This window comes from Phocoena sinus, chromosome 3, assembly GCF_008692025.1.
Source record: "Phocoena sinus isolate mPhoSin1 chromosome 3, mPhoSin1.pri, whole genome shotgun sequence".
In the NCBI taxonomy this organism is placed as follows: Eukaryota; Metazoa; Chordata; class Mammalia; order Artiodactyla; family Phocoenidae; genus Phocoena; species Phocoena sinus.
In genome coordinates, this window is record NC_045765.1 from 173,700,197 (window position 1) to 173,709,928 (window position 9,732).

At 54.2% G+C, this 9,732-nt stretch overlaps 2 long non-coding RNA genes across 2 annotated transcripts; both read left to right on the forward strand.

Annotated features, from left to right (window-relative positions):
* Positions 1–1,451: 1,451 nt before the first annotated feature.
* Positions 1,452–7,441, forward strand: LOC116751600. The gene is made up of 4 exons (XR_004349302.1): positions 1,452–1,644; positions 4,344–4,446; positions 5,017–5,341; positions 7,019–7,441. It is a non-coding gene; the product is annotated as an uncharacterized LOC116751600 (long non-coding RNA).
* Positions 7,442–7,446: 5 nt separating this feature from the next.
* On the forward strand, positions 7,447–8,960 carry LOC116751601. Its single transcript, XR_004349303.1, has 3 exons — positions 7,447–7,635; positions 8,370–8,493; positions 8,789–8,960. It is a non-coding gene; the product is annotated as an uncharacterized LOC116751601 (long non-coding RNA).
* Positions 8,961–9,732: the final 772 nt, after the last annotated feature.

Consider the following 9,732-nt stretch of genomic DNA (forward strand, 5'->3'; position numbering starts at 1 on the left):
CATGACACCATGTTAAGTCAATTAAGGCAAAACTCGAGTCCCTGGCCCACGTGGGCTGAACAGTGGACAAAGCTGACAGGCTGTTTGATGTAGCCGCTGCCCAGACCATCTGTCTCAACCTTTGGTCTCCTTTGGGCCCCCGTTTCTCCCCCGGTTCATTAGAGCTCAGGAGGTGAACAGTTTGCTCAGGAGCCCCCTCACCCACCCAGAGTCCCAGTGTGGCGTCCCTGTGTCTCCGAGGAGACGGGGCGCACTCCTGCCTCACGTGGCCCACCGGTGGGCGACGTCACCTGCCCAGGTGAGGCAGGCCAGCCCTCCTAGGCTCCGGCTCCTGCAGAAAGGCCGGCAGACCGGCGAGCCTGCTCCCCCAAGCCTGCCGTGCCCGCAGTTTGTACGAGGCTCGGACCTCCTGCGTCCCCTGCCCTGACGGCTCACCACTCACCCCGCCGGCGTGTGTCGGTCCCTAGTGTGTGTAGGGCGCTCGGTGGGCACAGGGACATCGGGGATACAGTTCCTGCTATGAGAGACCTGGAAGCCGAGAGGGAGGGAAGTAAAGCACCGAAGAGGAGAGGAGGGCGGGTCCCTCTGCTGGGGGCGGCCCCTCGGGAGGAAGGGGACACACGCCCAGCGCCCCCGGCCCCTGCTGAGACCTGGGCACCCCTGCCTCTCCCACGCGTCCCCGCTGGGTGTGGTGCGAGGTCAGGGTTCTCATCGTCCCCAGGTCCTCCCTCCGCTCCGGGGGCCTCTCCGGGTGCTCTGGGGCGGAGTGGCTGCGGCCCGGCTCTCGGCCCTCTGGGCAGGACCGACACTGCAAGTCATGAAGACAGGATTCGATGCAGGTTTAGCACATGCAAGCCCTCCCCAGGCGAGCACTCAGAGCGAAGCAGAGGGAACGCCAGGGGCCTGTGGGCACGTCCCGTCACCCAGCTGGGCTCCCGTGGAGAAGAGGGGGCACGACATGCCACACCCAGAGACACCCGCCCCCTCCGTGGGCTGTTCGTGGTCCATCGGGTTCCCTTTGTACAAATTGGAGGGTGAGGTGTGAGTTCCGTGACACGCGTGAGACTCTGGTCCTGGTCTGTCTGCCAAGCGTCCGGCACCTTTACCACGCAGCCGCCGAAAGAGGACTCGCGCGGCGCCCCCCTGCGGGACGGCGACAGCTGCGCGGAAGGCGGCAGCCGGAAGTTCCCGTGGGGTGGGGGGGAGGGGTGCGCATGCGCATGGGAACACAAACAGCCAACCTGGCCCGGCGCGACCATGGGGCCCACGTGACCGCCTGATGGCCACGGGGCGGGGCCTTTTCTCCCGGAGAAGCAGGCCCTCGGGCTGGAGGGAGGGGCAGCTCAGGGCAGGGCTGGCCCGACGCTCTCTCAGTGCAGACACCCTCAGGGCTGGGTCCGCGGAGGGTTGGGCCCCAGGCCTCGGGTCGCTCGGCCGAAACCAGCCGAGCACAGAGCCGGCGGCACCGCGGGTGCCCTCGGTTCTCGGACAGCCCTGGGCCGGGGCTGAGGGGCGGCGGCGGCGCCACCCACGTGGCCTGCCTGTGCTCTCCGGGCGCCTGCGACCCGGGCCCCGAGCGCCTGGGGGGAGGGAAGGCAGCACTTCCGGTGCCCGGGTTCGCCCGAAAATTCACGGGAAAAGCGGGTGCGGCGTAGCATGTTCTCCGTGGGAGAGGTTTGATTACACGTTCATTTCGCTAAGGGATTCAGCCTCTCCTTTTTCCCTTGTGTCAGTTTTGGAAAATTGTGCTTATTGAGGATCTCATCCATTTCCTTTGTATTTTCAAATGTAACAGCGCAAAGTGTTTCAGAGTGCGCTCTCACAGCCTTTCACGTCCGCAGAACACACAACAACATCACTTTTTATTTTCGATGTTAGTAATTTAGGCCTTTTCCCCTTTTCGTTCACTTTTGTCAGGGTTTTATCAGTGTTTTTGATCTTTTCAAAGAGCCATCTTTTTAAAAACAATGCTTTACCCTGTGGGGTTTTTATGTTATTAGCTTCTGTCCTTATCTTTATTATTTCCTTCCTGCCACTTTCATTGGCTTTAGTTTGCTTTTCTTTAATTTCTGAAGATGGAAATTAGGTCATTGTTTTTAAATTCTTTTTTTCCCTAAACATTCATTTAAGGCTATAAAACCACCGCATCCCCCAAGTTTACATTTGTCATGTTCATCGCTCAGTCCAAATACGTTCTAATTTCCATGGTGATTTATTTTTGACCCACGGGTTATCCAAAAGGTTATTGCTTAATTTGCAAACATTCGAGGATTTCTTAAGTCGTGTTTCTGCTGTCCCGCTGCAGTTAGAGAAAACACGCTCCAGCGATCCAGTCCTTCGGTTCTGCGGAATCTTGCCTCGTGACCCACCTGTCAGTTCAACGTCCTGCGTACCTTTGAAAGGCTCGTGTTCTATGCACTGAACGCGCTGGTCTACATTTGTCAATTATGTAAATGTGTTTTACAAACCTATGTCTTTACGCAGTTTGTTCCCAGTTGCTAAGCTTCGTGTGCTAAAATCTCCCGCGATGACTGTGGACTCACCCACTTTATCCTTCGGTTCTGTGGACCTGACATCCGTCACCACTTAGGCTGTGTCTCGTGCACAGATCAGAATCACCGCACCGCCCGCTGGATGGCCTTTTCACCCCCGTGAACACTCCAGCCCCACAGTCTGCCCCGACCTTGACCTTAGGGTCCAGCAGGTGTTCGCAGCGCCGGCCCGGTGCCCCCCTGCCCCGCCCCTCCCACGTGAGGCACCGCGTGAGCCCGCCGCATCCCGGGTCCCACGCGACACCCTGGCTGTCGGATGTGGCGGCGGGCGGCCCTTCCGTGGCCTCCACTCCACCTGCATTCTGGTGCCTCCCCCTGGGATGCGCTTCCTCCACCCGAGTAACTCACCTGGCGTCTCCTTCGGTGCCGGCCCCTGGCAACGTCTTATCTCTGGTGTTCAGCCTGGAATGTCTGTTCCGTCTTCGTTGTTGAGGGCTACTCACATGGGTACAGGAGTCTGGATGTACTCACTTTCTCTTAGCACCACAGAGATGCCAGTCTGTTCTTTTCTGGCTTGCATCACTTTATTGCCCCTTACGAAGTGATATTTGTGTTCTTCCTCTGGCTTTTAAAATCTGTCCCTTAATTGGGAGATTGGGATTGACATATATACCCTAATATGTATAAAATAGATAACTAATAAAAAAACAGAATAAAATACGGCCCTTGGCCCTCGGCAATTCTCCTGTGATTTGTCAACACATCAATACACGGTTTCCTCAGCACTGATCCTGGCGTTGGAATTGGTCTTGCTTCCCGACTCTCTCTCTAGGGCTCCAAATCTGTACGTGGGGTTAGGTGTTTTCATCACGTCTCCACCTTTTAAACTATGTTTATTTTCTATTTTAATTCTTTTGTCTTTCTTCTTCAGCCCAGGTACTTCCTACGTCTTACAGTCCAGCTTTCCAACCCCCTCTTCTCCTGTGTCTAATCTGCTGTTAAACCTGCCTATGAAGAGTTGTCTTAAACGTTCTTTTTATAACTTAATGGAGGAATAGTTGATATACAAAAATACAGGAAGTGATTGTATTTAGAGTGTGCAGTTTGGTGAGTCTCATCACATAGATACACACCTGTGAACCCATCACCACTGTCAAGGCTGAGCACGTCTCACCCCTGTGACTCCCGTGGACCTCAGGCCGACGTCCTTCTCCTTCACATCTGGGTGTCACTGTCCTGTCTCCTGGCCACTGCTGCTGATCTTGAGAAGCCTACGTCTGTCTAAATGCTCCTTGGCGGGCAAACTGCCTTTTTTCCAACATGCTTTCAAGCTGTTTTTATTGTTCGTATCTTGCAATCTCACTACAATACAATGGATCTAGGTTGGGTTTATTCTATTTCTTTTGCTATTTACTGCCAGCCGTTAAGGTTTTCCTTTTCTGTTCTTCTGTGACTCCCATGAAAACTAGCTGAACATTTTCATTCTCTCTTCCATGTATGTTAATTCCTCTTTCATGTTTCTCCATCTCTTTTTCTCTATGAATGAACACTGTGGCTTATTTCTTCAAAGCATAACTTTCAGTGATGTTTCATCTGTTGCTTATCCCATTCTTTGTATTTTTAATTTCAATGAACAATATACTTCATCCTTAGGAGTTTATTATGAACTGAATGTTTGTGTCCCCCCAAATTAATATGCTGAAACCCTCACCCCTGATGCGATGGTGTTAGGAGGTGGGAGCTTTGGGAGCTGATGAGGTCATGAGGGTGCAGCCCCCATGATGGGATCAGTGCCCTGAAGACAGAGACCCTACAGAGCTCGCTCATACTTCCTGTGTTTTGGGCACACAGTGAGAAAACGGCAGTCTATGAACAGGAAGTGTCCTCACCAGAACCCGATCCTGCTGGTCCCAGACCTGCAGCCTCCAGAGCTATGAGGAATACACATCGTCACGTAAGCCTCTGGTCTGTGGTGTTTTTGTCATAGCAGCTGAACTGATAAGACAAAGTTTTATTTTGTCCTTTTAAAAATTATTCCTGTTTACTTTTCCCGTTTCATGTTTGTTCTTCATTTTTATATTTTATTTTGGCTTCAAGTCCCTCCTTTATAATTAATGATTTTAAACATAGTGACTTGGGGCAGATTCCAGGGTTTGAACCCTTCGCTTTGTGGCCTCTGCCCACTCTGTAGTGCTCCCCCGTCTCCCTGCGCCTTTGTCCTTAGGATTACGGGCTGCTGTTCAGGGGGATCCGAGCAGTCTAGCTGGGGTGCCCCTTCAGCACATCCTGGCCTTTACTTTCGGCAGGAACCTTGGCTTATCACCAGCTTGGAGACATGTTTGTTTGTCGTTTTACCTTGGTGGTTCCTGGATCACAGAAGTAACGTAAATGTGGGCTCAGTTATCTTAATGAATCCATCTCATTTTATCAGGAGGCAGGTATTTTTCTGAAGGTATTGTTTCTTTCTTATAAGCTCAGCTACTCCTCTCCCATCCTTATTTTGCTTTTGCTGTGTTCTCTTCAGCATTTCTGTCTGCACGCAGTGGGGTGTCTCTTGCTTTTTGATGTGTCGCAGCAGCTTGCACACAGGACGATGCCAAGGCCCTCGCTTCGCTGGGCCTCTAGCGCTCGGACCCTGCCCTCACCACAGTCTGATGGAGGAAGCAGATGTGGAAACGTAAAATCAGGCTGTGCCGGGAAGCAAGGGAGCACTCAGAAGAGGATGGTGAGGAGGGAGGTGTGTGTCAAAGGGCACAGGAGCCAACCTGGGAGAGCCCCATGGCCAGAACCGGAACCACTTGAGCAGTCAAACAAGTAACAGCAGTACGGGGGTATAACCTCAGTGCAAGGTGAGTAGCTACTATCCATACTGATGTAAATAAATAATGGAATAAGCAGAAAATGAGGGAAAGGGAGACAGTTCTTCCTTACGCAGAAATTCCAGTTCCTAAATGTAGAAGGAATGAGGTAAACATACAGTCACCATTAGAACACCACGGGGACAATCGTCGCAGCAAAGTCCACCAATGGATGCTAAAGTTAGTGGGCGAAAGTTTGAGGAGAAATAGGATATTTGCATAGTTTTAAGAATCTCTCCAAGATGTTTATTACTTACAAAGGAAATAGTAACTTTTCAGTGGGGAACCTGGCAGACACCACCTTTCCCAGGGGAATCAAGTCAAAACACTCTGGCTTCCTGCGCCCCACAAGACATGCCAGAAAACGCACGGCACTTCTGCAGTTTTCTTGCCAAAGATATGTAACCTCAACCGAGTCGTGATAAAATAACAGACACTCCAACTGAGAGACACTTGACAGACCCCTGACCTTCAGAAGTGTGAAGGTCACGAGGAGACAAAGTGCAGTGGGGTCCTTTGTAGGACCTGGAGCAGGGGATGGACTTGTGAGGAAACTGGTGAAATCTGACCCCAGCCAGCAGTGTAGCTGACCGTACTCTCCCCGTGTTAATCCCTGCTCTGGAGCGCTGCGGTTTGCCTGTGCAGGACGCCGGCACGGGGAGCTGGGCACAAGGTACACCGGAGCTCTGGACTCTTTCTCAACTTTTCTCTAAGTCTAAAATTATCTCAAAATGAAAAGTATAAAAGAATAGTGTCCACGGATTAAAAAATGCACATAAAAGCCGAAAAGTAACAGTCCTCGGCATCACTCAGTTTCCCCGAGGAAACTGCTGTTAATAGCTTCTGAATTTTGGTGCTCCTGGAAGGAAGAAGTCCCGTGGACACCCTTGTCCTCCAGGCCTGGATCGGCACCAGTAGATGTGGCATCGGCTCCCTGACGCCTGGGGCATTTCTCCTCCCCGTCTGCTCCCCAAATTAGAAGTCCCAAACACAGGGAGCCGCTTCTCAGAGATGCGGCGTCCTGGATGTGCCCTTCCAGCTGGCGCCCTCGAGGGCGCTGCTTCTCGTCTGGAGCCTCTGTTTCCACATCTGTAAAATGGGGTGGAAGGCACCTCCCTCACAGTGTCGAGGAGAGAACTGGGTGTATTGACATGCGTGAACTGATTGGAAGATGGTTTGTACACAGAAAGCTCTCAGAGACTGTTGGTTACTAAAGATACATTCTCTGTGTTAATCTGTGGTTCTTGTTTGTGAAGAGAGAACACTGAATGTGAACGTGGAGATGAGAAGTGGCTCTGCTGTGGCATCCACAATAAAATGATATCACCGCAAATTAACTCCCCCTCCCTGCGACACTGCTACTTCCCATTGTCGTAGAGCCAGCTTGACTTTTGGGTCAGCCCCTTAGAAGAGGAATCGAAGAGAGTCTATAGGTGTTCTGTAACCTCATGCTGAGAGCAAGCAGGACCCTGCCATGTCCTCCTCCTGCCTCTTGTCCGTAGAAAAGCTTTAGCCTCCTAGGACTTCCCTGAGTTCCAAAGAGAAAATTTAATCAGAGAAGTGAGAGAATGTGAAACAAAGGAAAACCGGCGCGAAATTAATGACCTTTGCTTCCTCGTCAAGGGCTATAGTTACTGTTCTGAGCCACATCTTTGCGCTGCTTTGCAGATACTGAAACCGCACCAGGAGGAAGAAGTTAACTGTCTGCTGCCCGCAAGCATGTAGACCCCAGACCAGCTGGAACCAGAGGGTGATGGTGCCGACTCCCGACGACCTCCCCACCAGCCAGTCCGAAGAATACCCATGAGCCGACCAGGCACCCTACAATCCTCAGCCCTGATGTCGCCCTTAAACCACCCCCACCCAGAAGCCTTCGGGGAGTTCCAGCCCTTTGCGAACTAGCCGTCCGGACTCCTTGCCTGGCACCTGCAATAAACGCTCCCCTTTCCTTCACCACAACCCGGGGTCAGTAGTCTGGCTTTCCTGCACGCGGGCGAGGGGACCCAAGTTTGACTCAGTCACGATGTTTCTGTGTCCCTTAAACTCCTGTTGTATCCTCACTCCTGGAAACATGAAAGCCCCCTTCTCCCCTTGTTTGGAGCCAGCCTGTGACTGTAACTGTGAACTGACACATTTTCGATGATCTACCAGCTGGTGGTGATCACACAGAACCACAAGGCGCTGGCGTTTGTGACGTGATGGACTTTCCCAAACCGTGTCCGTGTTCCGTTTGGTTTTCGTCCTCGCCTGGACCCAACGTGCTTTCCTCAGAGAAAATGACGGAGGTAGGAATCTGCTGGGAGCGGCTTCCGATCCTGGCCACCGTGCAGGTGCTGGTGGCTGGCTGTCCCAACCAGGGTCCCCGGCACGCAGCGTTGCTGAGCCTCGTCCCCGTGTGTCACCAGGCTTGCGCGCTTGGCCACTGGGGGCTGGCTAAGATTTCTGGTCAGGTTTTGTCGACTCTGTCATGCATTTTCTCCTCCTCAGTTTCAGCACAGAATCTGTAAATCATCAACAGGGAGGGACCGGTAAGAGGAAGAGAGGAAGGAAGGGCAACTCCCCCATAAAGGCCATTCCCAGAGCAGCGGCAATAACAGCTGGGGGAGAACACGTCACTCAGTTTTGAGATAAGATCGTAGGCACAGAGCCCCCTTTTCGTGCTCAGGGGTGACTTGGAGGAGAACGTGGGTTTGGGGAGGAGAGGGGTTTGGGGTCCTGGGAAGCAAAGGCAGAGAGAGGCAGGCCCCTCCTGGGGCACCGGTTCTGCCCTGAGAGGTGGGCAGTTGCAGATTTTACAAACCCTGAAATTCCAGCGTGGGAAGACCCGTCCGCCTCACAAAGCCCCCAGCACGGCTCCCCAGCCTCCCGCCCAGGTCACCCACCTCCCCTTCTTGGCCCAGCGGGGAGGGACCCCGGGAGGGGCCTGGAGTCTCCGCACAGCAGGAAACGGTCCCTCAAGTGCGAAGGAATCAGAAACATCTGTGCCGCTTCTTTCCCCCTCTGTGATGCGTGTTTACAGTTCTGGGAAATGGACTTGGCCAAACCCACATGGGGTTTCATCAAATGACCGCTTAAGATACTTGGCGAGCGCACAGAGCAGCTGGAGTCCGTCCGTCTCTCCCAAACGCCGGCTCTTGCAGGAGGTGAGTAGCGGGCCCAGCTGACCACGTGGCTTCTCCCGGTGGGCTCGCCCTTCTCCTCCCGACAGCCCCCTTTGAGGCAGGACCCACACAGGTGTTTCTGGTCTTGAAACATGAAGAGGCCCCGCCCCTCCCTGCAGCGTGGCCGCCGCAGATTAAGGTCAAGAACAGGAAGCCCTGGGGCAGGAGTAGCCGGGCTGGGTGTCCGGGGACAGAGCCGGCGTCCACTGAGCCAGAGCCGTGGGGCCGGGAGGTCCCCACTGTCTGGTCATCAAGGGCCTTTCATTTTCTTTTCCAGTAGTTTGATGAAATGCCACAAAAGAGCGTTTCTGTTGGAGCCCCACAGTCTGGGGTCTCAGCTCGGCCCAAACAACCGGAAACCGTTCCAGGAACTGGAGCATCGGCACCTCGCTTGCTCTCGGCTTCTCGGAGGTGAAGGAACGTGCAGTCACCCTGGAGACGTGCGCTGGCCGCCGGCCTGGGCGGGGAGGGGAGGGGAGGCCGACGGGAGCCGCCTGCCCGGTGGAGGCTGAGCCCGGGGTGGGGGGGGGGGCAGGGCGCCCGGGGGATGGAGGGGTGAACTCGGGCTGCGTGTGCTCTTCACACCCAGACCCAGCCTGCGGAACCCTTCCTGGAGTGTCCGGCGCCCCGCGGCCTCTCCTCCACGCCCAGCTGCCCTGGGATAGGCGCTGGAGTTGCCCCCAGGGGTCGGGGGCTTCACGGGCGAGTCCGAAGACCCCGTGGGTCCCTCGTGCCGGAGCAGTCCTCTGAAGGCCACCTCTCGGGTTTGAGACCCCAGAGGAGCGGCAACGATGGGCCCCCACTTTCTGGGACATCTCCTGAGCCAGGAGAGCAGGCAGAGATGGAAGACCGTCCCTCCTGGTGGCCTAACGGCTCACGCTGACCACTGGCCCAAGCCCTGGGCCCAGCCGGGGCCACCCTGACCTGGCCACAGACAGCCCCCAGGAGCCAGATTTCCAGGCCCGGGTCACCGAGATGGACCCATTTTCCAGATGGAGGAGTCAAGATGCTTTGTCCCCGCAGCCCTTCTAAGCAGTGGGCGTCCAGCAGCGAGCAGACAAAATTCCAATTTAATCATGTGATCAGCTTATAGAAAAACATCTGAGAACACTCACAGTCATCCACGAAAAACTTTTTATCAGACTTAGAAAGGCATTTCCTTAACGGGATGAAGGGTCTCTTCAGAAAGCCTTCAGCAAATATAACACTAAAGGGTGAAAC